At 43.5% G+C, this 25,774-nt stretch overlaps 1 long non-coding RNA gene across 1 annotated transcript in view; it reads right to left on the bottom strand.

Annotated features, from left to right (window-relative positions):
* Window positions 1–25,774, bottom strand: part of LOC131480361 (uncharacterized) — a 352,527-nt gene that overhangs the window by 139,057 nt on the left and 187,696 nt on the right. The gene's annotated exons all lie outside the window — the stretch shown is intronic.

Here is a 25,774-nt window from a genome sequence, read left to right as displayed (position 1 = left end):
TTTTATTGTTCCATACCTTTTAAAACATTTTTGGCAAGTTTGTCTATAACCAATCCCTGCTGGATGTAGAATCTGTTTTACTCTTTCACATTTTCTTATACTTTATATCCACAGGGCTTTGTACCATATATTTTCTTAAGCTTGTATATTTGGCCCACATTGTGTAGGTGGAAATTACTCTTTATAATACTTGTAGATCTAGATTATTCCATCACTTTTATCCAATTGCCTGAATTCACCCAATTTGTTTATCCAGTCTCCTCTTGATGGACATGTAAGTGAATTCCAACGTTTCTGTTATTTGGTGTTGCAGCTGTGAACATTCTTGCATGAGATTCCTTGCACACGTTCTCAGCATCCTCTCTAGTTTCACGCTAGATCCTAGATTCACACTAGCATCCTCTCTAGCTAGCATGCTAAACACTGGAGGAACTGTTATTCCTTATGCTGCCAACAAGACTCCTTCAGATGCAGCTCTGTTTCCCTCTGCTTGAACTCTGGCCCCTCTCCATCTCATCATGACATTAAAGGACACAGCCAAGCTACTTTGATCAGTGAAGCCTAAAAGACAGACTCCAATAGACACTACCCCCAGGTTCCCTGGTCTTCAGTTCTGTCTCTTGTCAACACGCTGTAGACCTAGGGAAGTTGCATCCGCATGCTGTGCAACTCGGGTGCAGAAGCAAGTCTTTGCTGTTGATTTTAACACAGTACTTTGTTCTCAAACACAAAGGAGTCAATGATCTCCTGAGAAAATAATGTGGATTTCCATTACACTTCAAATCATGAAACAAGAATGAACTTCTCAGCCTGGGTGGTCTGTTCCCTAGCTTATTTTTCCAAACCCCCACAGTTGAACTGACAACTCCGTTATCCACTCCTGATCGGAGTCTGGGATGTCATGTCCTAGATTTATTCAGTCCACTTGGGTTTGCTTTATCTGCTTTGTCATCTCTCTTCTCTGTGCTTCCAGATGTTATTAAGTAATCCTCTGGATAGGCTTCTAGGATTTGCTGCAAAGATGCCCAAGAGAATATATCTCAGACACAAACTGGTAAAAATCAATGGGAAATGTTTGGTATCAGAGCTGGGATCTTCACTCCTACATCAGCTATGCCAGGACAAAAGTTTCCAACTAGAGACAGAGTCTTCTTTATTGAGACCTTAAGAACTTCCCTGTACTGCCTAGGAGTCAGGATTCCTTTGTTCTTACTTGTCTCAATGCTGAGAGTTTTTAAAAAAATAATAAGTCTATAAAATGCATGTGGAGAATCTGAATGTGACCATAATAGGAACAGGCTATTTGAGAAACAGGGAAATTAAGAAATAGTCAACCTACTGATCCTTCACAAGGAATGCTATAGATTCACACAACATAAGGAACTCCTAATAGCAGAGACTATAAGAAACATAGAACTGAAATAAATGTACATTCCCAAAGGTCTTATATAGCTTAAAACTGGTGTTATGAAAAGAGGCAATAGCTTTTAGAACACAGATTCTATCACCCAAAAGCATGTAGGGCAAATTTATTTCAATGAATATGTACATATATTCCTTGATTTACGCTTACATGCCCATATACACACAAGAGATCACAAGGCATGGATTTATACAACAGTGTGCCTAAAACTGATGACTACATTGAATTTCTGAAAATTAAGTGGCATTAAAACACTCTGGAGGTATTTTATCTTTATTGCTAGACTGATACAATGCAGTTGCATCCTGGTTAATAATCATCTACTAAACCCACATACTGTACCAGTTTCATTTATGAGAATTTCATACATGCCCAACTAAGGCAACATTCTTCATATATATTACTTCACTTACTTCTCACAAAGGATACTCATTTTTTCAATTTTTATTAAGAGACAGGGAGATACAGAGTGGAATAGCAAGACAGAGTTTCTATCTGCTGGTTCACTAACCAAATGTTTTCAATGGTCTGGGCTGATCCAGAGTCAGAACCAGGAGCTGGTGATATAACCCAGGTCTCCCATATTGCTGGCAGGACCCAATTACCCAAGTCATCACCACTGACCCCAGGGTCTGCAATGGCAGGAAGCTGAAAACAGGAGCAGGAGCTGAGAATCCAACCCAGGCACCATAATGTGAGCATCTCACCGCTAGGCTAAATCCCAACTCTTTCAAAAGGAAATCACTTCCATGTTCAAGATATGGTAACTGGTGCTAAAATACTCAAGCAATCTACTGAAGTTTCCTCCAAAAATAAAGATTAGAACTGCAATCCCAAGACCGCCAGACTCCAAAGTCTGAGAACTTAAAATTGTACTCTGACTCCATCAAAGAGACCTTCGAGTCCTCCCAGCAAAACTTGATCAAAGGAGAGCAGGAGGAAGGGAGGAACGGACAGATGGATCAGCAGATGGGTGAACAGGTAAACAAATGGATATAAGAAAACGAAAGAGTTCCAAATTTCAACAGCAGATCAAGTATTTTTCTTCCCATGATAACAGCATCCTCCAGATAGAGCGAGCCTCTATTATTATCTACAGTAAACAAGTAGCTGCATAACTGACTAGTTAGATAATACATGGATAATGGAAACCCCAATTTGTTCAATAAGATTTCTTTTTCTTTTTTTTTCCCTTCTGAGATCCCTCTAACCTTTGTATCTAAATCCACAGAACAAGAGGAAGTACTTGGAAATGGGGATTTCCTGAATTGTGCCTTTTTACACTGAATTCAGTTGATGAGCATGCTAAAATAGTAAAGCCAGAGCTGGTTATAATAGTTCCTTGTTGAATTTTTTTAAGGTTCATTAGAGAAGTGTGGAGATGGGGATTGCAGATCCATGCGGGCCTCTGGTAGAGATACAGAGGATCAGGGAGGGGAGGAGAAGTTAGAGAGATGTGTCCACAGAGGAGGTGGAGAGAAAGAAGGCACACTGTTCCTTGTCAGAATACATCAGTGGCAGGGAATGAAGATAGTCTCTTGACACCAGCTTGGAGAACTCAGAGGTGGGAAGAATGTCTGGGTGTTCTTTGAGTAGTCATTGCATAAGATGACATAAACCATCTGTCCTCACAGAGACTCTTCCTTGTTCTCCAGAAGGTCTAAAACCTGTAGGTTGTCCAGGTCTGCCTCGGAATGTCCACAAGCCTAGGTGCTTTCTGTAGAACTTGGCCTGAAGTCTTATGTCACTTGCTTTTCTTTTCATGCTCTAAAGAGACATTTGAGGTCTTCTACAAGATAAAAGGAACTAATTGCATTATCTTTCATGTACATTTGGGTCTGCTCTTCATCCTTTCTCTGAAGTCAGCAATGGGGGTGGCTGGGTCCTACAACATGTGTTCCACAGTCAGACCACATGTCAATAGGATGATTCCTGAGATTCAGAATCCTGCTGGTCCCAAGTACTCATATAATCAAGGAGGTCTACTCCCTCTCAGGTCACCCAATCTGGCCTGCCACTAGCTTCCATTCTTGTGCTCCTCAGTGAGTAATGCAGCCAGACTGCTACCTACCGTATGTCATGTCAGTCAGTGTGTTCAGGAGACCCTTCCAGGTTATCCCCCAGCCCAGTTCCCATGAATTATGGCAGCTATAGCAGTCAGGCCAGGCCTACCCCTAACCTTGGCTCTCATGTATACCATCAGGTACAGTGGCCCAGGTGGGGTGACCCCTTGAATGCATACTAGGCCATTCCTCAGACCCAGTTCTTGTGTGCACCAGTGGGTGCTGGTTTCAGCGTGCCCCTAGATCATCCAAATCATGCCCAGTGGGGGAGTTGCTTGAACTGGTCAAAGTAATCCTCCAGACACCCCACCAGGATGCCCTCCAGACCCAGCTAAGGTTCATGATGGTGAGTGTTGAGGCCAGATCCTTCCTTCCCCCAGTTCCAGTTCTTATGCTTACAGGCAGGTATAGCTGCCTAGTTAGATGAACCCCTGCAGATTCCTAGAATGCCAAACCTGACCTGACAAACCTATGCAGTGATGATGGCAGCAGTGAGTTGACAAGTGTAAGGGTTCAGACCTGGGAGAACCTTCAGACCCCACTATCCACTCCATCACCTGTTCCTGCTCTATTGCAGACACATGTGCAGTGGCCTGTTCTGTGTAACCATTTTATACACCTCAATAGCGTTCAGTGGCCTCCCTCTGCCCTATCCTTAATTTGGTGTACAACCACTGTGGCAGCAGGGCTGGGGGCTGGACAACTCCATGCAGCCCTCACCCTGTCTTGTGCACAGCCACGCCTCAGACTGTGATGCTTTTCATCACAGCATCACAGTTAGCCACTTCTCCTGCACAGGAGGGGCCTGTCTGCCAACCGCTCCCCATCCACAAATCCTCTCTGTGTAGGGGAAATGAATATTTTTCAAATGACCAAACCTTGAACATAACACCAGGAAACCCAAGTAAGGAATAACAGACCTGCAAACTAGTTCCAGGAAGTCCATCTGCCAGGACTGACACAAAAACCGGGAGAGCACATGGCTCACAAGTCACAGACTGTCACACCTAGGAACACCTAGAAGGTATTGATTTGCACACATTCGTGAACCATTCGTTGTCTTGCTGGGAGTTCATGTAGTGTAGACTCCACTATGCAGATGAGAAAAACAAGGATTCCAAAGCAAAGTCACATCAGAGATGAAGCCAAGAATCAAGCTCTGGTCTTTTTTATTTCCAAGCTCGTCCTTTATATATTTTTAACACACTAAACTCCCTGCGGTCCCTTCCTGTTCCTATTCTGTCCATCTGTCACCCAGACGCACAGAACCACTCTCCTGGTGCACCGTAATGTGAGATGTAATTAAATCACAGTGCTAAAGGCCCATGTAAAATGTTCACAGTTGTATTCTGTTTTCCTTAGTGCAAAGTGATTAGGTTCTTCCAGCATCTGATGAACATTTGAGCACTCAGCTTTGGAATGCAACCCAAACCAGTCAAAGTACAGGAACATAGTTCACAGGAGAGTGGATACTGTGTCTCAGGCAGGAAAATGATCTGCGTGATCCATCTGGTGTACAAGATGTGGTGGTCCCACATCAGGACCCTGGGTTGATACTGAGACAGTTGGGATACTGAGTGTGGCTTCTCTCCCTGTTTTCCCTCTCCTCTCAAATACAAGAAAAAGAAATGAAAAACTTGGAAACAATGATCACACCCATTTTCCCCTGACCCTCAGTCACTCACACCCTGATCAACTATGTAAACATCATCTAAAATAAATTATTTTTAATGGAATTTACACATACACACACACACACACACAAAATCCTATGTTGTATACTCTTGCAAAGGGCTGTGCCAGTGGTGTTTAAACTTTCATTAAACCTCATCTGCTTCCCAGCAAAAAAAAGAAAGAAAAATGTGGTGGTTCTAGAGACTTGGGCTCAATAGTCCTCCCTGAGATGGAAACCAGTCTCCAGTGCAAATTGCTGAACATATACATGCATGTTCCAGGGAAATCAGCCTTAGATACCACCCATTTCTCAAAGAGGACTATGACTTGTCCCCCAAAAGATGGGACACCATCCAAGCAGCCCTACTGAATAGCCAACTCTTTGGGTGTCAAATGAGGCAGATATGGAGAAGGCTTGATGTCACCACCTGACTGGCTAAACACAAGTTGTTTTCTAGGTCTTCTGTACTTGGCTTTCTAGGAAATGAAATGTTCATCAACAGCCTAAATAAGAGGTCTCTCTCCAGGCTGAACCCAGAATTCTCCTAAATCTCTGTCCCAGCAGTCTGCAATGCTTCACCACAAGCCACAGTGGTGGCAGAGTTAGGGTTCTGGACTCCATTTATTACAAGAAGCATGTTCCACAGCTGATTTCAAATTCCCATGGACAATAACCACAATGGCAGACAGCCAACAGGCCTTAGTTCTTAGCCACAGAGCACTGAATCTCATGCAGGAGAAGCTGCAGAGGAAGTCACAACAAGATTGACTTTCAAAATCTAAGCCATTGAGAAAGTGGAAAGGCCTCCAGCCCTAGTGTCCTGGAAGGCCCTCTTTCATCAAAAAAAAAAAAAAAAAAAGGGAGTAGGATAGCCTTGCTAGGTCAAGCATATGTTTTCAGGACATGGTGGGGGTCCCAGCCACATACTGTGTCAAAGCAGAGACCTGGAAGTTGTGGGCATCTGGCAGAACTGATGGTGTGGCTCAGGGAAGCCAACAGGAAACAATGAGATAATAACTCCCACTGAAGCCTAGAAACCAAGAATAAACACACACATACACACACACTGTCCTTGCAATGATACCTCATGGGCCTCCTGCTGCAGTGCTGAGGAATATAAGGCTTGCCCTCCCCTGGCATCTGTGTGAACTCCCTCCCTGATTTGTAGGCAAAGGTCAGACTTCCCACCAGCAAAGCTTTCAACTCCAGCAGTGAAAGTCAAAACTTTAAAAAGCAGTCTGAACCACAGGAAGATGGACAAGAGTGTGCAAAATGGACAGGCTTCCTCAGAAAACACAGTCCACAGCCAGTCTCATATTGTCCTTATTCTGAGCATATATTCCCCTTATATTTCCTTTAAAATGGACCATTCAAAAATATAAAGACTTTACGGAGAGCATTTGGTCTAGCAGTTAAGATCCTGCTGAGGAGTGTCAACATCCCACATCAGAGTGCCTGCATTTGAGTCTTAGTCCTACCCGCAATTTCAGTTTCCTACTAACATATCATTTAGGAGGCAGCAGGTGACGTTTTACATGGTTGGGCCCATGCCATCCACATGAAAGATTTGGACTGAGTTCCTATTTCCCACCACTAGATTGGCCTCCATCAGCCATTGCAGACATTAAAGGAACAAATCAGTAGACAGAAATTCTGTCTCTCCATATAAATCTCACTGCCTCTCCAAAAATAAGTAAAAACAAATAAATAAAAACTCTATGAGGTGGAAAGCATAGGTACTGCGGTCATCACATTCCACACTTCATTCAAGACTACACAGTTAATCAGTGCAGTACTAGAACCAAGGTCTACTAACAATTATTTCTCTCAACCCACCCCACCAGAGATCTCTGTAATAACTGCCTGAATTCTAACTCTTCACAGTTTATGGCAGTAAATGTGACTGTACAGTCAGTCCCAATGAGGTGGGAGCCTCCCATCCGATGTCAGCCATGATGGCTGCCCTGCAAACCCTAGACATCTCCTCAAGGGTCTGGAACATTAAGAAATGGCCTCCAGCCTCCGAGCCATCAGAGAAAAGGGAAATCTGAGAAGAAAGAGAATTAACCACATGCATGAGATGGATGCTGGTAGGGGTAGGATCCAATGGTAGCATTTAGCCAGGGTTCGTTAAATCCCATGTTAGGCCAGGCTCTGGTCATTCAGGGACAAATAGAAGGAGGTCTTTATCTTTGAGCAGCTCTCTAGCCAGGAGATACAGGTTAACTCGTCATAATATGATCAGCATTTAAGTATGATGGCAGAATTCAGAGTTGCTCAATAACTGGCACTCTCACTGGGTAATTTCTAGCAAAGATTCTTGGTTGGCCATGGCCAAACACACTATCCCCTCTTCTTCTTGCATCATCACCTTCAGGGAAGCAGTCCTTCCCATAGCCTAAGAGGGTCTGGCTTCAGGATAGAAACTATGCTTTACATCCTTCCCTCCAATTGTGATAGAAGTAGTGAAGCTCAGGGGGGTTGCTTTACTTCACAAGAGTTCTCCTCACTTTTATTATTGCTGTTCTTATGGAGTCATCTTTTAGCTCTGTTTGCTTTGTTTTCACTATTTTTTCAGCAGGGCCTCATCAAGGCCTCAGCGGCAAATCCACTCAGGAGTCTTCCTCCTCCCAGAGAGCTCCACCATTGCTAACTTCTTGGGTTAACAGGCTTCACAAGCCCAGAGGAGGGAGGACAGCTGTAGGATCTACACCAGCTGCTCTTTTGAGTCAGCAGGTCAAGCCCTACAAAAAAAAGCTAAGCTCATATTTCTGATCCTGCATGTCTCCATCAACTTCTGAGGCCATTTGAATATTCAGGTAACATTTGAAAAAAGCACTGGAAAATGTGGTGTCTCTACAATGGGGAAGCAAAGTAAATCTCAAAATGGCCGACTAATGACTCTAGGTCAGTCTAGGCAGTGAACTGGAAAATATACCAGAGAAAGGCAAATGCTGCTGAGGGGTTAAAAAGTTGACATACGAGTTCTACATTGATCCAACACAAGGAGGCAGTTTGTGTTTAAAAGCTGTGCACCTATCACAGAGGTCTGGGGCCTGGGTCATCTGAAAGATGGGTAGAAAGAAAGCAACAGAGGAACACTTGTAGGTCTTTCCAAATGTCCTTCACACAACATAAAAGCCATATGAGTAATAAAACCGAGTGAACATTTTCAAGGGTTTGTTTCTTAAACTAAGTCCAGTATTCCGTTAAAAAAAAAATGATTTGGGGGGAAATCCTAGGAAGCAATGCTTGAACAGGTTTTCTAATACAATTCTTTTCACTAGAAATGAGCTCCCATTGCAATGATGTGCCTAATCTGTTTTCATGTTCTTTTGATAAACAGAAAAGTAGGAACAGTGAACTCAGGGGACAGTCCTGTGAGTCTCATGGGAGAACCCCCAAGGGTCTCTGAGGAAGGCCTCAAGCAACAATTCTTCATTTATCCCCCAACCCCATCCACTCCCTCACAACTTCCCCCGCCCGCCCCCCCCACACACACACGTCCCCAAAAGCAGGAAATCTGAAATCACTGAATCAGTGGTAAATGACACCAACCAAAAGCTCAGAATGGAAAAAGCCCATCTGGGGAAACATAACAGCTCTAACAGAAGGGAAGTAATAAGGGGCTCATTTAACACCGGGTCTCTACTGGTCAAAACTGTGCCGATTTGGAAATCAATGTCTAAAACAACCTGGTAAAGCAAATGAAAATGAGGATCAGGAGAGGGAAGAGTTTGCTGGAACTCAAGTCCCTTTGATTAATCATGTCCTACAACGACAAGGTGAGAGAGAACACAGTGACATCATTAGGCATCAATCATCGTATTGTTTGCCTCTCCTCTTCTTTCTGGGCCCTATTTTTTCCAAAATATAGGAACTGGGTATCTAAATCTTCTCAGCAAAAATTTCTCAGCATCAAAATCATACTCTTTCTTTTTTAATGAATACCTGCAGGGATGAAGCTAACCTAAGGTGTATGTTCAATTCTATAGAGAGCAAGCAATCAATAGGTGGTGGTTCGATAATGGAACTAGATGTGGAGTAATCCTTCCCTTCTCTGGGAGCTGTCAGAGTTTGCTATCCATGAGCCAAAGAGAAGACAGTCCAAGACAGCCTGAAGTGTGAACTGCACAGCACAGTGATAATTAATCTCAGAAACAGCACAAAGTGGGAACACTGGGGCACATTTAAAACACTTGCAAACAAGAACAATCTCTTTTTCAGAGAAGTGTGTAGGAGACAGAAGGTATGTAATGGGGTCATTTGATTTAGGGGGTTGGGTACAGAGTGTCCATAGGTAGGCATATTTTACAGGATTGAACATAACTGTTATCAGAATCTCAAAGAGCCCTCTTCCCCCTGATTCACAGAAAGACTTAAGTACTGTGTCAGGAGCATCTGCAGATCATCAGGTCAAGAGTGAAACAATACCCAGTGGAAGAATTCCAACAGCGCACATTCAGGAGGTTGGCCACCTGCCCTCTAGCACACTGTATAGAGATTCTTGACTCCGTGGCCTCCATTTATCCTTTTTATTTCCCCTACTCCCAGTTCAATGTCTCAGAGTCACAAACTCTTTGTTGGTGAATCCTTTGTGGGTCTGGTTTGAAACTGGCATCCAGACTTTCAAAGACCCCCCACCCCAGGATTTCCCTCATCTAAAGGCATGATTTCCCAACCCAACACAAATTTTTGCAATCCCTTGAGGTGGGGAGACTTGAGCATTCCCAAGTCTGCAGCAGCTTATTGCTACAATTGGCAGTTTATTGTGAACTATACAAGTTTAGACTTTTAACATCTAAACAATTTTGACCATAGCCATTCAAATAATGAAATGTTCAGATTCTTTCTCACCATTTATTCACAAGCATTTCCTAATCCAAGCCCCAGGGATGTTCCATGAGAGACATCATTCTTTTCCCCCTCAGGAACTCATTCTGGACAGTCTGCCTTCCCCACCCACAGTGGCAATTTTTATGCTCATTACAGGGTCTAAGAATTCAGCAGATGACTGTCTAAGGCAATTGTATTACTCTGTGAGACTTATAACCCTTATGTGCTCATAAGAGTTCCAAGGAGGCCACCTGAGACTGCTAAGAGCTTCAAGCATGAAGATGTAGCTAATAGATCTTTGCTAGTTCTAAAGCACAGTTATAACAATACCCTTCCCCAAAGGGAACCCTACTCCACTGCTGGTGGGGCTGCAGGCTGGTAAAGCCTCTATGGAAATCAGTATGGAGAACATTCAAACAACTCAAAATCAACATACCGTATGATCCAGCAATAGCACTCCTAGGAATATATCCAGAACACTTTTTTATGAGAAACCAACATGCACTCCTATGCTCATAGCAGCACAATCAGTAATTGCAAAAACATGGAAGCAACCAAAATGCCTATCAGCAGAGGATTGGATAAGAAAGCTATGGTTCATCTACTCCATGGAATACTACTCAGCTATTAAAAAAAAACAAAATGCAGCTCTTTGTGGCCAAATGGGCCAAACTGGAAACCATAATGCTAAGGGAAATGAGCCAATCCCAAAAGGTTAAATACCACATGTTTGCCTTAATTTAAGATGATATGATGTTATGTATAACATGTTATGTTATGTATGTTATATGTTGTGTATAAACTAAAATTGAAATATCAATGAGGTGGTCACAGAAGGTGGTTAAGAACTCGCATTTACTTTTACCATATTGGTTACTCATTACTATGTCAATTAATTCCATAATGATGTAAATTTTTGCTGATGGTATGTTGGAGTTTTTAATTGATCGGGATGATACTCTGCTGGCTCTGCCTTCAGACCAGAGAGGGTATACCTAAGAAGCCGTTGAACTTGACTGGACAATAAGATGCTGGACTCTAAATTTGGTATATGCTTGCAATGGGGGAATCTCAACTGAACTTGAACTGTGGTTATGCAACAAGGTGGAGGAATCCACCATGGTGGGAGGGTTTGGGGAGGGGTGGGGAGAATCCAAGTACCTATGAAACTGTGTTACATAATACAATGTAATTAATGAATAAAAAAAAAACCACAATACCCTTCCCCCAACCATCCTTTGCCACTTACACACTTTTTTCTCATCATGTGTGAACAGAAAAGAAATTATCAGCAAGGCTTTGTACTGTTTAAATTTTAGAGGGCAACTGCTCCTTCCAGGACAGGAGGTGGACTTAAGGACCCACTGGTGTGCACAAGATCAGCCACTGAGATGAGAACCAATAGAGGAGCTTCAGGAATTCCTTTGTCAGGGCACAGTCCCTGCAAGTTAGCTCAAGAACCAAGAAGCAGCCCAGACCAGGCCAGAGTACAGTGTCTGCCAGCATATGTGCTGCTCAGGTATGCGGGCAGGCCAGTTCATAACACCCATTAGCAGATCTGAGAACCAGGATGGAGAGCAGCACAGCCCAGGTTGGGCAGCAGCATCAGCCAGTTCACATTAGGGCTGGGACTGGAAGCTGGCTGTGCACCTGCCAGCGTGAGCTGGAATTGGGACAACCTGGGCCAGGCCAGAATACAGCACCTGCTAGCAAATGCTGAGGTGAGGCAGGCTATGCCAGACTGGGCCACAACACCCACCAGTGCGCTAGAAGTGGGGGGATCAGAACCCTGTAAGAGAGGGGGGAGCCCTGCTGGGCCATTGCTCCTGCTGGTGAGCATGAGAACTAGGACTGGGGGCAGACCAGGCTGGGCAGGTCTACAAGACCCAATGGCCTACATGTGATCTGGGTTAGCAGGAAAGCCAATACTGGGCTAACAGATTGTATCCACTTGTGCATGCATGAGCCAGAGTAAGGGTAGGTGAGTTGCGCTTTGCAGCAGTATCAGTTGACAAGTGCTAGAACTGGGAGGCAGGGGTCAAGTCCTGCCGAGCTAGACTGCAGAAACACCTGCAGGTCTGGAAGTGGGTTCAGTAGGAAAGCTGTAGGCACCTCTCTGATGAGTTGTGTCTCCCACTGGTGAGCATGAGAACCAGGACTGGAGGCCGGTCTGGCTGGTCAGGTGGCAGCACTTGCTGGCATGAGTATGGGCTGGAGGGTAGAATCGACTGGGTTGAATTAGGCTTCAATATCCAATTATGTATACAAGATCTCAATGGAATGTGGAGCAGATCAGAGCAGTCCGCTGCACATGCTGGCAAGCACAGCAACCAGAGCCAGGGGCCAACCCAATGGGGGATATTAAGGGTTGCTCTGATTGGGCTGCAGCTCCACTTGGCTATGTGATAGCTGAGCATGTGTTGAGCAGGGATAGCCACAATACCCATTGGTTTACAGAGGAAAGAGGGCAGAACAAATTGATCAACTATCTCAGTAAAGCCTGACAAAGAATTTCTGGTTGAATGCAGACTCAGAGGTGGACTATGTCAGCCAATTGACCTTGAAAGGATTTCCTCATCCTTGGAGCAGCAACACCAACAGCATCTCAGAACTATTGAAACCACTTGAGCAGAAGCCTCAGAACATGCTCTACCATGGGGACCCTAGGATGACATCAAGTGGCTGCTCCCCATCCCCCAGTACTGAAGTGGTTAGGAAGCTGGGCGTGGTTTCTCCCCTGTATTCCCCCAACCCCCAGATACAGAAAGAAGAAAAAGAAAACATGTCAACAACGATCTTGCCCACTTTCCCTTGATCCCCAACCCTTCCCACCCTGATCGACTATGTAAATCAAAAATTTTTGTTTTAATTTAAAAAAAAGACTCAAGACAATATAGGAAGTATATCAGGGTTTGCCTGGTAATTGGGTGGAAGCAGGGTGGTAAAGGAAAGAGAATGTTCAAGCTATTGGTTAAGTTCAGGATTTGCATTGTGGTGATAGGTTCCTATATGTACATATCAACATTGGTCAAGTAAGGCATAGCAAGTAAGCTTCCATATGCAGCTATGACATCCCATGTCAGACTGCCAGTTCAAGTGCTGGCTGCTCCACTTCCAATCCAGCTTTCCTGCCCAAGTGTCTGGGATGTAGTAATTGATGGCCCAAGCCATATATACTGTGCCTGCAGTTGTATAAAGTATAGCACATGTAACCAAATATAGGATACAATATTTAATAAATGATGACATTACTGGCTCATGTATTTACTGTACTATGCTTATATTCATTATTTTAGCCTATGTTCCTTTTTCTTACAAAAAAAGGGAGAAGTTTACTATAAAAATTAGGCCAGCAGCTGCCTCATGCATCTCATGCTTTCCATGTCTCTTCTTGCATAAACATGTCACACTGAATGCCTGACTATATCATCTAATAAGGGCACGTGCCCTGTAGGCTGTTTGCCTGATGATGGGATCAACTAAATGCATTTCTCAGAACATAGTCCTGTTGTTACCATTACACAGTTGTTCATGAATGCTTGCCATGTACCAGATGCCATGCTAAGAGACATCCTATCTCCCTACTAGCTATGTGGGAAACCTGGATGTGGCCTCAGGCATATAGAGAGTAAACCAATGGATCCAGCAGAGGAAAGATCTTTTTTCTTTTCTGTCTCTTCCTCTCTGGCCACCAAAATAAATAAATAAATAGTTTTTTTAAAAAAAAAAAAAAACCTCCACATTCCTGGAGGAAAGATGCCTAGGTTATATCCCTGCTATAAATCCTCAATCAATTAAATGACTGCTTCAGACACAAATATGAAGACATGGCACTGCAGTTGCACCAATGGCAAAGATGGCTAACTAGCCCAACAACTGCCAGGTTTAGGGATGCACCACAATAGAAGGATGTGCTGGGGAAGTATGGGAGTAAGAAACTACAGATGGGGCCCAGCACAATAGCGTAATGGTTAAGGTCCTCTCCTTGAACACGCTGGGATCCCATATGGGCACAGGTTCTAATCCCGGCAGCTCCACTTCCCATCCAGCTCCCTGCTTGTGGCCTGGGAAAGCAGTCAAGGATGGCCCAAGGACTTGGGACCTGCACCCATGTGGGAGACCAGGAAAGAAGTTCCTGGTTCCTGGCTTTGGATTGGCGCAGCACCGGCCACTGCAGCCACTTGGGGAGTGAATCATCAGACGGAAGATCTTCCTCTCTATCTCTCCTCCTCTCTGTACATCTGCCTCTCGAATAAAATAAATCTTCAAAAGAAGGAAGGAAGGAAGGAAGGAAGGAAGGAAGGAAGGAAGGAAGGAAGGAAGGAAGGAAGGAGAAAGAAAGAGAAAGAAAGAAAGAAAGAAAGAAAGAAAGAAAGAAAGAAAGAGAGAGAGAGAGAGAGAGAGAGAGAGAGAAAGAAAGAAAGAAAGAAAGAAAGAAAGAAAGAAAGAAAGAAAGAAAGAAAGAAAGAAAGAAAGAAAGAAAAAGAAACTACAGATGGAGTAGCATGTCCTTCACAGCATGTCAGCATCAGGGTTCTGAAGCATAACCCAGGCAGGGAGGGGGCCAAAGCCCTCTCAGCCTAATAAGGTCAGGGCTATTATTCTACCAGAAATAGGTTAAGGTTACATTAATGAGAAGAATATGAATTTCTCCTGTTGACCAGATGGGGGTGTTTGAAAAGAAATTGCTCACAAGGGTCAGAAACTGTATGAAGAGGTTTCAAAACACTCATGGAAATTTTGAATTATCTTTTAATTCCATTTTCCCTGAAATCTCTGAAGTTGTCTCATATCTGAGTTTTGGCACTTTGGAAGACAGCTATCTCAGATTGGAGCTAAAGCTCTGCTGTGTGTCCCAAAAATGCTCTGGGCCAGAGCTCACCTTGTGCTAAGAAATGAGGTGCCTCAGGCCCGGCAGCGTGGCCTAGCGGCTAAAGTCCTCACCTTGAACGCTGTGCTCACTTGGGGAGTGAATCATCGGATGGAAGATCTTCCTCTCTGTCTCTCCTCCTCTCTGTATATCTGACATTGTAATAAAAATAAATAAATCTTAAAAAAAAAAAAAAGAAATGAGGTGCCTAGACCAGGGACATGGTGCCCTACCTCCTCTGCCACTGCCACTCCCATCTTTCCAAACCTGCAGAGAGCTTTGGGGAAAAAAAAAAAATCACACTAAGCCCTTCAAGAATTCCTTTAACCCTCAACTAATCTCCTAGGGACATGACTGACTAGCATTAATTGTGCTGTGTTGATTATGTTCAAAATAAGTTATTCAAAAAATTAGCTTTTATTCAAGTTTATTGTTTTTTTGTTTTGTTTTGTAGCTTGAAATTGTCACATGAAAGTTATAGTTTTCGAAGTACGCATGGAAGTTTTTGGCAAGAATTCAAAGAAATTTCTAAAGGAAAAGGGATGATATTCTCAGTTGACACAGATCTTTTTGCCCTTTGATCTTTGTTGATCTTCATTCTGAAAATGCAAACACAGTATCTGGAAGTGTGGCCTCCCTTTTATAACTATGAGGGAAATGCCAAGAAGCTCACAGAGAGCTCTTATCTTTAAAATCCCTTAGGCCCCAAATCAACATCACCAACTGAATATCTAAGGCTTTCTCCTGTGTGACAAATAAATCCTGATTGTGTTTAAGCCATGGTTGTTTAGGTTTTCAGCTATTTACCAATAACCTCAAAAATCAGAACAGATATCTGGAGAGACAGTGAAGGACCAGTAGAAAACAACTTGAAGATCCAAGTCAGCCCAGCTCCCTAGGATTTTAGAAGCTGGGGAACCTGAATCAATCAATTTCCTCTGAAAAGGGTGGAATGACTTAACTGGGGATTCTCCCAAAATCCAAGCTTGAGCAAGAACTTGGGTAGCAGTGAATGGGAGGTGTCCCTAGGATATCAGAGAGTAAGGATGAAATAGAGAAAGAGGCAGAAAGAACCTTCCTACTGAAGGTGTTGTCCAAGACACGCAGTATAGGTATCACCCATGAGTATGTGAGGAAAAAGCAGGCTCCAGCTCCTACTCTAGAGCTTCTGAACCATAATTTGCAACTTTCATGAAATCTGCAGGTGATTCTTGTGCACATGTAAGTTGTAATGTCCTGGCAAGGCCTTGGAAAGACAGGAGTCTCTTGTTCCTACGGGTCTAGGAAGCATTACTCTCTCATATTTCCAGGCTCAACAGCTTCCACAGCTTGGCAGAAAATCCTGAAGAAGAAAAGCTGAGAGACAACAAGCACTAGAGGTGGGAAACCTTGGGAGGGAAAGGAGCTCGCCAGCCTGAGGGAATAGGCGCTGAGCAGCAATGGCACCTGCCACAGCAGGTGGTTAAAATGGTTGATTCATGTTGAATTATCAAAACCACTTGAGCAGGACCCTTGGAGCATGCCCCACATCAGGGACCTGGGATGAGTGGGAGGTTGGGTGAGACTTATCCCTCTATCTCCTCCCTTACCCCAGACACAGAAAAAAAAATAATGATATATGGAAACAACAGCCTTACCCACTTTCCTGTAGCCCAAATCAACTATGTAGAGATTATCAAAATAATTACAAAAAAAAAAAAAAGGTTGGTTCACATGGACATTGGAGACACTGAAGAACCTGCTGTTCATAATCGAGAGAGCTGCCCAATCATCAGTTGCTGTCATTATCACAGCTATGACAATGAAAACCATTTGGAAATCCATATGATAACAAATATGATAAAAATTAAGCCAGTTCCTGTACCTCCAATACCATGAGGTAAGCATAAGGGCAGTCCCTGACTGCACAGAAAGTACAGCCCTGAAAGGGAGATAAGGTATGAGGAACATGATGCAATATGAGACGGGTAGTACATATTATGTAATAGTACCCTCACATGAGTATTAACAAGTGTCCTCATGTGGGATTGTTATGAACTGGACACCCTGCTAAGGACTATAAAATTGGTGGGAAGTGGGTAGGCTAGGCATTTGGTGTAGTAGTTAACAAGCTATTTGGAATGCTTGACTGACTACCCATATCAGCGTACTAATTCCAAGTCCTGCTCTCTTCCCAATGCCAGTTTTCTGCTGATGTATACCTGGGAGGCAGCAGGAACTATCTCAACCCAAGTGGTGGGGTCTCTGTCATTCCTCTGGGAAACCCTGAATGAGGTCCTGAGGACTAGCTTTGGCCTGCCTTTTGCAGCTACGTGAGGAGCAAACAAGCAGGTGGGAGATCTCTGTCTTATCTCTGGCTTTCAAGCAAATAAATATTTTTAAATAAAATAGGTGCATATTTTAATCCATGTGACTTTCACAAGAACTCAGTAAAGCCTTTCTGTTTATGAACTCTTTTATACAGATGAGGAAATTGAGCCACAAAATTTTTTTATAACCTGCCCATAGGCCATACATTTAACCTCTGTGCTACCACTGTATTTAATACAGAAGCACATTGCTTGACACCCTTCCTGAAAAGACTTCACATCTGTGACTTCAGGCATGTTCTCCTTTTTTTCCATGCAGAATTCTCCTTCAGGGTGAGTGAGTTGCCTAATGCTGTCCATGCTGTGAGGCCGGCATGGGAAGAAGGGTTCAATGGGAATGATTTCAGAGCAGAGCAGTGGCAAGGGCTCCAATCTACAGTTTCAGCAAACCAAAGCCAGCTGAGCTCCTGTCCACTAAGAAGTCAGTGTTGTGGCTCGACAGCACCCAGAATAAGGGTGGGAATGCTGACTCCTGAGCTGGGCCTGGCCACTAGTAAAAGTGCCTGCACAAGCTATTTAGCCATTAGAGCTTCACTGTACGCTATTCCACAAAGGGGCTAGGAGGGGCTCAGCTGGCTAAGCTCCTCTTAAAGTCTAAGTTCCTCTGGCTGGATGACTAGCTTAAGCCTGCTAGTCATCTCTGAACTGTATTTCTAGCAAAGCAGCTAGCATGCCAACTCTGAAAGTGAAGTGTTCAAAATCCTAATTGCTATCATATTCTTTCACCAAGACTTGAAAAATCTCATATTCATATGTACAAATGCTCTGTTGATATCACCATCCAGTTCATTTCAGGGTGTTTTATACTCTTTATACTCTTTAAACAAAGCCTTAAAGAAAGCTATGGTTCATCTACTCCATGGAATACTACTCAGCTATTAAAAAAAACAAAATGCAGCTCTTTGTGGCCAAATGAGCCAAACTGGAAACCATAATGCTAAGGGAAATGAGCCAATCCCAAAAGGTTAAATACCACATGTTTGCCTTAATTTAAGATGATATGATGTTATGTATAACATGTTATGTTATGTATGTTATATGTTGTGTATAAACTAAAATTGAAATATCAATGAGGTGGTCACAGAAGGTGGTTAAGAACTCGCATTTACTTTTACCATATTGGTTACTCATTGCTATGTCAATTAATTCCATAATCATGTAAATTTTTGCTGTTGGTATGTTGGAGTTTTTAATTGATCGGGATGATACTCTGCTGGCTCTGCCTTCAGACCAGAGAGGGTATACCTAAGAAGCCGTTGAACTCGACTGGACAATAAGATGCTGGACTCTAAATTTGGTATATGCTTGCAATGGGGGAATCTCAACTGAACTTGAACTGTGGTTATGCAACAAGGTGGAGGAATCCACCATGGTGGGAGGGTTTGGGGAGGGGTGGGGAGAATCCAAGTACCTATGAAACTGTGTTACATAATACAATGTAATTAATGAATTAAAAATAATAAAAATAAAAAGCCTTAGTACGTAGGCTACACCTGCCTTTTACTCTCCCTGCCCCTAACAGGTTGACTCTATGGGACCTGATATGGCCCTCAGGAACATCCTGTTCCTTCCACACCATACCACATCACTCCATCTTTAATGCCAAAATGTGGTCTTAAGTTTCCACCACCACTTTTCATCTTTACACTTTATACTTTCTTTACACTACAGTGTAATCTTTCAATCAATGCCCAGTTTTTTTAAAATGGGTTATAGATCACAGCTTATTTCCTGAAAAGCTCTCCTACAGGCTCCAATTTCTCAGAAGTCCATCCTTAAAAAACAAAAACAAAACGAACAAACAAACCCAGTAGGACAATTAAGAGAAAGATGCCAGCAGGATGTAGGCTCCAGGGCAAACCATTAGGAAACTATCCCCACCTCATCAGCCCTCTCTCTGTTCACAAATAGCCTGCCTCCACTCTGACTCAAGGTCCATAGGCTGATTTCATAATCTTCCCTTCCACTCTGCTTTCTATTTTTACTTCAAAGCAAACAAGTGATGGGCAGGGCTCCCAAACAATTCCTCCACAAAGAGAGAGATGCCTTGGAAACGTCTATCATGAAGAAGGATGCTGTGTCCACTAGAGGCAAAGCACCCAGGAGTCACAAATAACACCCAGTTCCGGTGTCCCCAGCTGCCTGAGATAAGGGGCTGCATGTCCTTGGTCTTAAGTGATGTACAACCTTGTCATCAAGATAAGGCTAGGGGACATAAAGCCCTGCCATACCAGTACACAAGTTATGTAACAAGAGGCTCACATGAGTATTAGCAAGAGTCTGCAAGCGGAATTCCCCCCTGCTTCCTTCCCTTCTTTCGTGCCCTCAGACTTCTTTGGAACCAAAGTTATTTGTGCCCGGATGAAGAAGCTGCTCCTCCCTGAACCTGGTAGCTGAGGATCCTGACTTCTCTGAGCAGCCTGAGAAGTCACACAGAGGAGCAGGTGCAGTGTTCGACACTGATGTAGTAAGACAGCATTTAAAGTCAGGAACTTGATTTCCAGCATTTACTGACTTTAAGAAATAGAGAAAAAGCAAAACAAAAAAACAAAACAAAACAAAACCACCTTCCCTCCACTGGAGATTCTCTGGAACAAGCATCAAACCATTTCTAGGACAAAATTGTATATATATATAAATATATATATATAATATATATTATATATATAATATATAATTATATATATAATTATATAATTATATATAATTTACTATATAATATTATATATAATTTACTATATTATAATTATATATAATATATTATATATATATTAGTTCTTTTTTAATTGGAAAGGCAGATTTGCAGAGAGAAAGAGAGACAAAGATCTTCCATTCACTGCTTTACACCCCAAGTGGCTCTGATGGCCAGAGTCTAACCCACTCGAAGCCAGGAGCTTCTTCTGAGTCTCCCATGCAGGTGTAGGGTCCTAAGGCTTTGGGCCATCCTCTACTGTTTTTCCAGGCCATAAGAAGGGAGCAGAATGGGAAGTGGAACAGTCAGGGCACAAACTGGTGCCCATATGGAATCCCAGTGCTTGCAATGGGAGGATTTAACCACTGAGCCATTGTGCTAGGGTCAAAATGGTGTATTTTTGAAACATGTGTCACTTCTCTTCCTACCCATGCCCATAGCAGACATCAGTAATCAACAGCAGAATCCTTTCCTATTAGCACAGCATCCATAACACCCTTCTCAGCACAACACCCCAGCCACTCCCTGCTGATCAGAGTTGCTGTCCTATTAGTGGATGCATCCCTTGTGAGAGAAAATCTTCTATCCCAATTAGCAAATGGGAGTGGAGACACCTTCTGCTGCATTCTGTGTCCTGTTGGCCTCCCCCACAAATATCACATGCTTGTTTACACCTCCTAGTAACCGCAGGTCGGGACCTGGAACTACAACATCCTCCTCTCCGCTGTCTCACAGACAACTCATCCCTGAGGTCTGGCTCCAATTTCCTTCCTCCCCAGAAGCCTCCGTGATGCCTCAGTTCCCCATGCCCAATCTGCCTCCCCCGGGACCCAGGCTTCAGTGTCACAGCAGCAAACTGTGTCCCTTGCCTTCCAGCTGTTTCCTTGTCACTCTTTCTTCCTCTAGCACATGGGAAGCCTCTAACAGCTTTCCCACTTTTATAAATTGTGCAGAAGAAACCTAACCCAGAAGGACATGACATACAGAGTCCAGTGCCTGGCAAAGAGGAAGTTGGCTCATTTGTTTGCTTGTTTTTTCATTATGGTGAGGGAATGACTTGGGAGGGGTAGGAGGTGAATTTTTGTTTTGGTTTCTAGAAACAGAGGCTGTTGTTTCCTTTACTGGCCCCCCACCCCTTATCCAGGAGAGCTCATGAGTTTTGCAGTTCCATCAGCAGAAGACAAGTCCCTACCCATGGTCCCTGGAGGGAGTCTGTGAGGTCTTCTTCCATTTGCATGTGTGTGCCACAGAAAGGCATGGCAAGTGGTCTTCCCATCCAGGCTGTACAATTTAAAGATTTATTTATTTTTATTGGAAAGTCAGATATACAGAGAGGAGAAGAGACAGAGAGGAAGATCTTCTGTCCACTGATTCACTCCCTAAGCGGCCACAGCGGCCAGAGCTGAGTCAATCCGAAGCCAGGAGCCAGGAGCTTTTTCCGGGTCTTCCACGTGGGTGCAGTGTCCCAAGGCTTTGGACCATCCTCTACTGCTTTCCCATTCTATAAGCAGGGGAGCTTGATGGAAAGAATTGGATTGGGATACAAATTGTCTATTTGGGACATGAACTGATGCCCACATGTGATGCTGGAACTGCAGATGGAGGCTTAGTCTACTACTACACGGCTCCATTCCCTGTTTTCCTTCTATTTCACAGTGTATAGCCTGGGGCACTGCGCAATAGCCTAACGGCTAAAGTTCTTGCTTTATATGCACCAGGATTCCGTATGGGCACCGGTTTGTGTCCAGCTGCTCTACTTCCCATCCAGCTCCCTGCTTGTGGCTTCTGAAGGCAGTTGAGGACGGCCCAAAGCCTTGGGACCTGGAAGAAGCTCCTGGCTCTTGGCTTTGGATCAGCTTAGCTTTGACCATTGTGGGAGATTCTCTTATTCTCTATCTCTACTTTCCGTGTAACTCTGCCTTTCAAATCAAAATTTAAGAAAATTAAAATCTAAAATGGAAGGAAAAGTTTTTCCTAGGGAGAAATGCTTGTGCTATTATGAACTGAATACTGGTCTTTTGGGGGTCTTTAGATCCTCTGAGTGGCACCTTTATGAATGGCATTAGTATCCTTATAAAAGAGACCCCAAGGGGCTCCCTCCCTCTTCCATGGTTTGCATATGGTTTGTTCCCACCAAAGCTCATGTTGCGGTTTAGTTCTCTGTACAACAGTGTTGAGAGATGGTGGGACCACTAAGAGGGAAGTAGGGCATGGGGGTTCCATCATTATGAAAGATTAATGTGATTCCTGCAAAACAGTTCTAGACTACCGTGAAAGTGGGTTGCCTGAAAATGGCCTAATCCCTTCATCTCTCTGTAGCATGCTTGCTCCTCTGCCCTCAACTACTTCCCTTCCACTTCTTTTCCATGAGTCAGGGTAGCAGAAAGTCCTCACCAAAAAAGAAACAGATGTTGCTTCCATGCTGTTAGATCTCCAGGACTATTCGCTAAATAAGCCTCTTTTCATGACAAATCATCCAGACCCAGGGGTCTTGTTGGAGCAGTGTAAAATGGACTAAGACACACCCTTCTGCCATGATAGGATGCAGTAAGTTGGCCACCCTCACCAGGCACCAATTTTGGATTTCCCAGTCTCCAGAATTGTGAAAAAGAAGTGTTTGTTGCTTAAGTCACCCAAACTATTTTTGACATAGCAACCCAAACGGAATAAGATACTATCCCAGTGGGGTTTGAGGAATATAACATAGACTGCTAGTCAAAGCCATGGACCCCTCCATCAGTTAGATTTCAGGAAAGGAGGGAGGAGGACGGTACCTTGACTAGGAGCAATTCAGAAGGGGCTTGTTCTTCTTGGGGATCTAGGGTTAGTGCACCAGAAATGTCAATGAGCAGAGGAGCCATGAGCCATACAGCCATGGGTTTTGGCAGTGACATCGTGACACCATGACAGCAGGGCACCTGGGCACACAGATTTGACTTCATGACCATAGTAATCTGGGTGACATCCTGGGGCAAGGTAATAAAAATCCTGGCAGTCCCAAAAACGTCCACAGGAAAATGGACTTCCCCAAACCCCTCCCATGAAGGGAGTGGTGCTGAGGTCAGGATCATGTGAACCAACTATTTAGAGAAAGAGAGCTGCTGCTGGTCACCTATTGTAAAGAAGCAATATAAGCCTTGGGTCCTACCGATTTGGAGCTTCTCTTGTGTTAATACCCCCACTTTTCCAAAGGGCTCAAGCTGCAAACCGTAAAATCAAATTCAACTCCTTTATTTTACACCTAAAAGGACCATAGCCCAGGGACTGTTGCTGTAGCTCCACAGGTTAATCCTCCACCTTCAAGCACCAGCATTCTATAGGGGTGTTGATTCATATGCCAGCTGCTCCACTTCCCATCAGCTCCCTGCTTATGGCCTGAGAAAGTAGTAGAGAATGTCCCAGATTTTTGGAACCCTGCACATCCACATGGGAGACCCAGAAGAGGCTCCTGGCTCCTGACTTCAGATCTGCTCAGCTCCAGCTATTGCTGCCATTTGGAGAGTAAACAGCAGGTGGAAGATCTTTCTCTCTGTCTATCCTTATCTTTCTGTAAATCTTCCTTTCAAATAAAAATAAATAAATCTTAGAAAAAAAAAAAAAAAAGAACAAGCAGAGCCCAGGGAGGTAAAGCAATCATTCAAAAGCACATCCACATCAAAGACAATGCAGAAAAGCATCCTGCCTCCTGAGTCCCCATCCAGAGTTCCCTCCACTTCAGCAAGGAGTCTGTAGATTCCATTCAGCCAGAAGTCTTCACTGAAAGCCTACCACCTACCTGGCCATGTGCTGTGCTGGATAGAACGTGCATAGCACTTAGTGTCTGCCCACTCTCTTCTACCTAAAAAGCTTAAAATCAGTTTGGGGAACTAAGATGAGGAGGTTGACTTTACCCCTCTTTCCACCACGCCGTGGTTAGCAATGGAAGTCATTCTACTGAGACTTACACAATTGTGATGGTCGAAATCATTGTGTCCACCAGATTCCTCTGCTGAAACCTCATCACCCAAATGATGGTATTAGGAAGTGAGATTATTGGAAGGGGTTTAGACTGAGTGATGGGATGTGTTTCCTTATGAAAGCCCCAGAAGCTGTGAGGGAACTGCAGGGATTTACCATCTACAAACCCTCACCAGATACCACATATGCTGGTTCCTTGATTTTGAACTTTGCAGCAACAAGACCTGTGAGAGTTACATACTACTAGTTATAAGTCACCAGTTTGCAGCCTACAGCATGCTGAATAGACAAAGACATCCCATCTACCCTTATGAGAGGGCTGTTAATGTGTTGCTAGAAACTCAAGAGATTTCTAGTTGCCCTTTCCTGAGTACAGCTGCCTTTTGCACGGTACCCATTTACATTTTTAAAGTTCATTATTTACTCCAAATTCAAATTCAACTGCACATCCTGTATTTTTTCTAACTAACTATGATAATTAACTCTACCCCTAAGTCCTGATTTGGGATGAACTTAAAACCACTGGCCTTAAATTCAACAGCAAAGTCAAAAGATGCAGGAAAGAAAAAAAGAAAAAAGACCATGAGTTTCAGTGAAGACAAACCATATGCAAACCATAACAGAGGGAGGGAGTCACATGCCATCCTCAGGCATCTCGAGTTGTAAAAGGTATTGCAAAATGTAGGCTGCACTCAGTAACCATGTGTCTTCTACAAATGTTTCTGGGGGAAGAATCAGTGAGTGGGAATGTCTTATTAGAATTAAGAATGACACAATTCTTCTATGCCCCAAATCTGAGCAATCTGACAATTTAAATTTCTCTACAGTACATTCTATAAAGAAATGCAAAGATGAGCAGTAAAAAAGGAAAAACTATAAGGACTCCAAGGAGGGAGAATTTACAAGGTTTATACTGGGAATAAAACTTCACCCTTACAAAGCCAATGAACTGCCATTTCATTAAAAAGTGACTTTTAACTAGTCACCAATCCTGCTGGGGACACCCATTCATTGTGACAATTTGTTAGGAAAAAAAATAGAGCCTCATAAAGCTGAAGCACATACTTACGATATTCGTATCTTCAGTGACTTCACCAACAATATATTAACCCTCAGTCCTTTATTTTTCATTTAACAGGCATAAGAAGTTAAGTAACTACATCTTAAGATTAAAATTAAGTTCAATTTCCTCTCATAGCCCTCCACTCCTCCTGAACAAAGTCATTTCCTGACATATTGCAAGACAACCTTAATCATCCCCACCCCATTAAATCTATTTGTTTTCATTATGTGTTCCTAATCTAGTTGAACATGGACAAAACACTGGATTTACCTCTTGTGAATTTTACCTCTTATTTTAATAACTACTTCCTTTGCCTATTTTCCCTGGCTTGCCTTTCATCTTCTCCCTAATCTGTCAGCTTCCTCATGATCTGGGGTTCAGAGAGTGCACAGAAGCTTGACCATGCCCTCCCTGCCTGCTGGCCCACTCCCACCTCCTCCTCCAGCTTAGTGCTGTGCCCCACTGGTTCAGGGTCAAGAGTGTAAGCACTACAGGAAGGTATTTGCAGGCGCAGGCACTGGACCACAGCAAGTTCCCTCATTGTCTTCTTCACCCCCTTGTAACAGTGTTTTGAAGCAGGTGTAAAAAGTCAACCCAAACACTTCTTTTTTTTTTTTTTCTTTTCCTGAAGCACAAGGTCAAAAGAACAAGAATCAAAGGCTGTACAATCCTAGTCATCTTCCTGGTTCACTCTCTCTCGCTGCCAGAGCACCCGAATCCAAGAAAAAATTAGCTCCAGAATTATAGTGTGAGCCCTGTGGCCTTCTCTGAATTGAATGCATGCTGCAGAAATGCCCAGTAGGCAGATCACTAAAGCCTCCTTAAG

This window comes from Ochotona princeps, chromosome 5, assembly GCF_030435755.1.
Source record: "Ochotona princeps isolate mOchPri1 chromosome 5, mOchPri1.hap1, whole genome shotgun sequence".
In the NCBI taxonomy this organism is placed as follows: Eukaryota; Metazoa; Chordata; class Mammalia; order Lagomorpha; family Ochotonidae; genus Ochotona; species Ochotona princeps.
The sequence above is the reverse complement of the archived record's forward strand: the minus strand, read 5'-3'. Positions and strand labels throughout refer to the sequence as shown.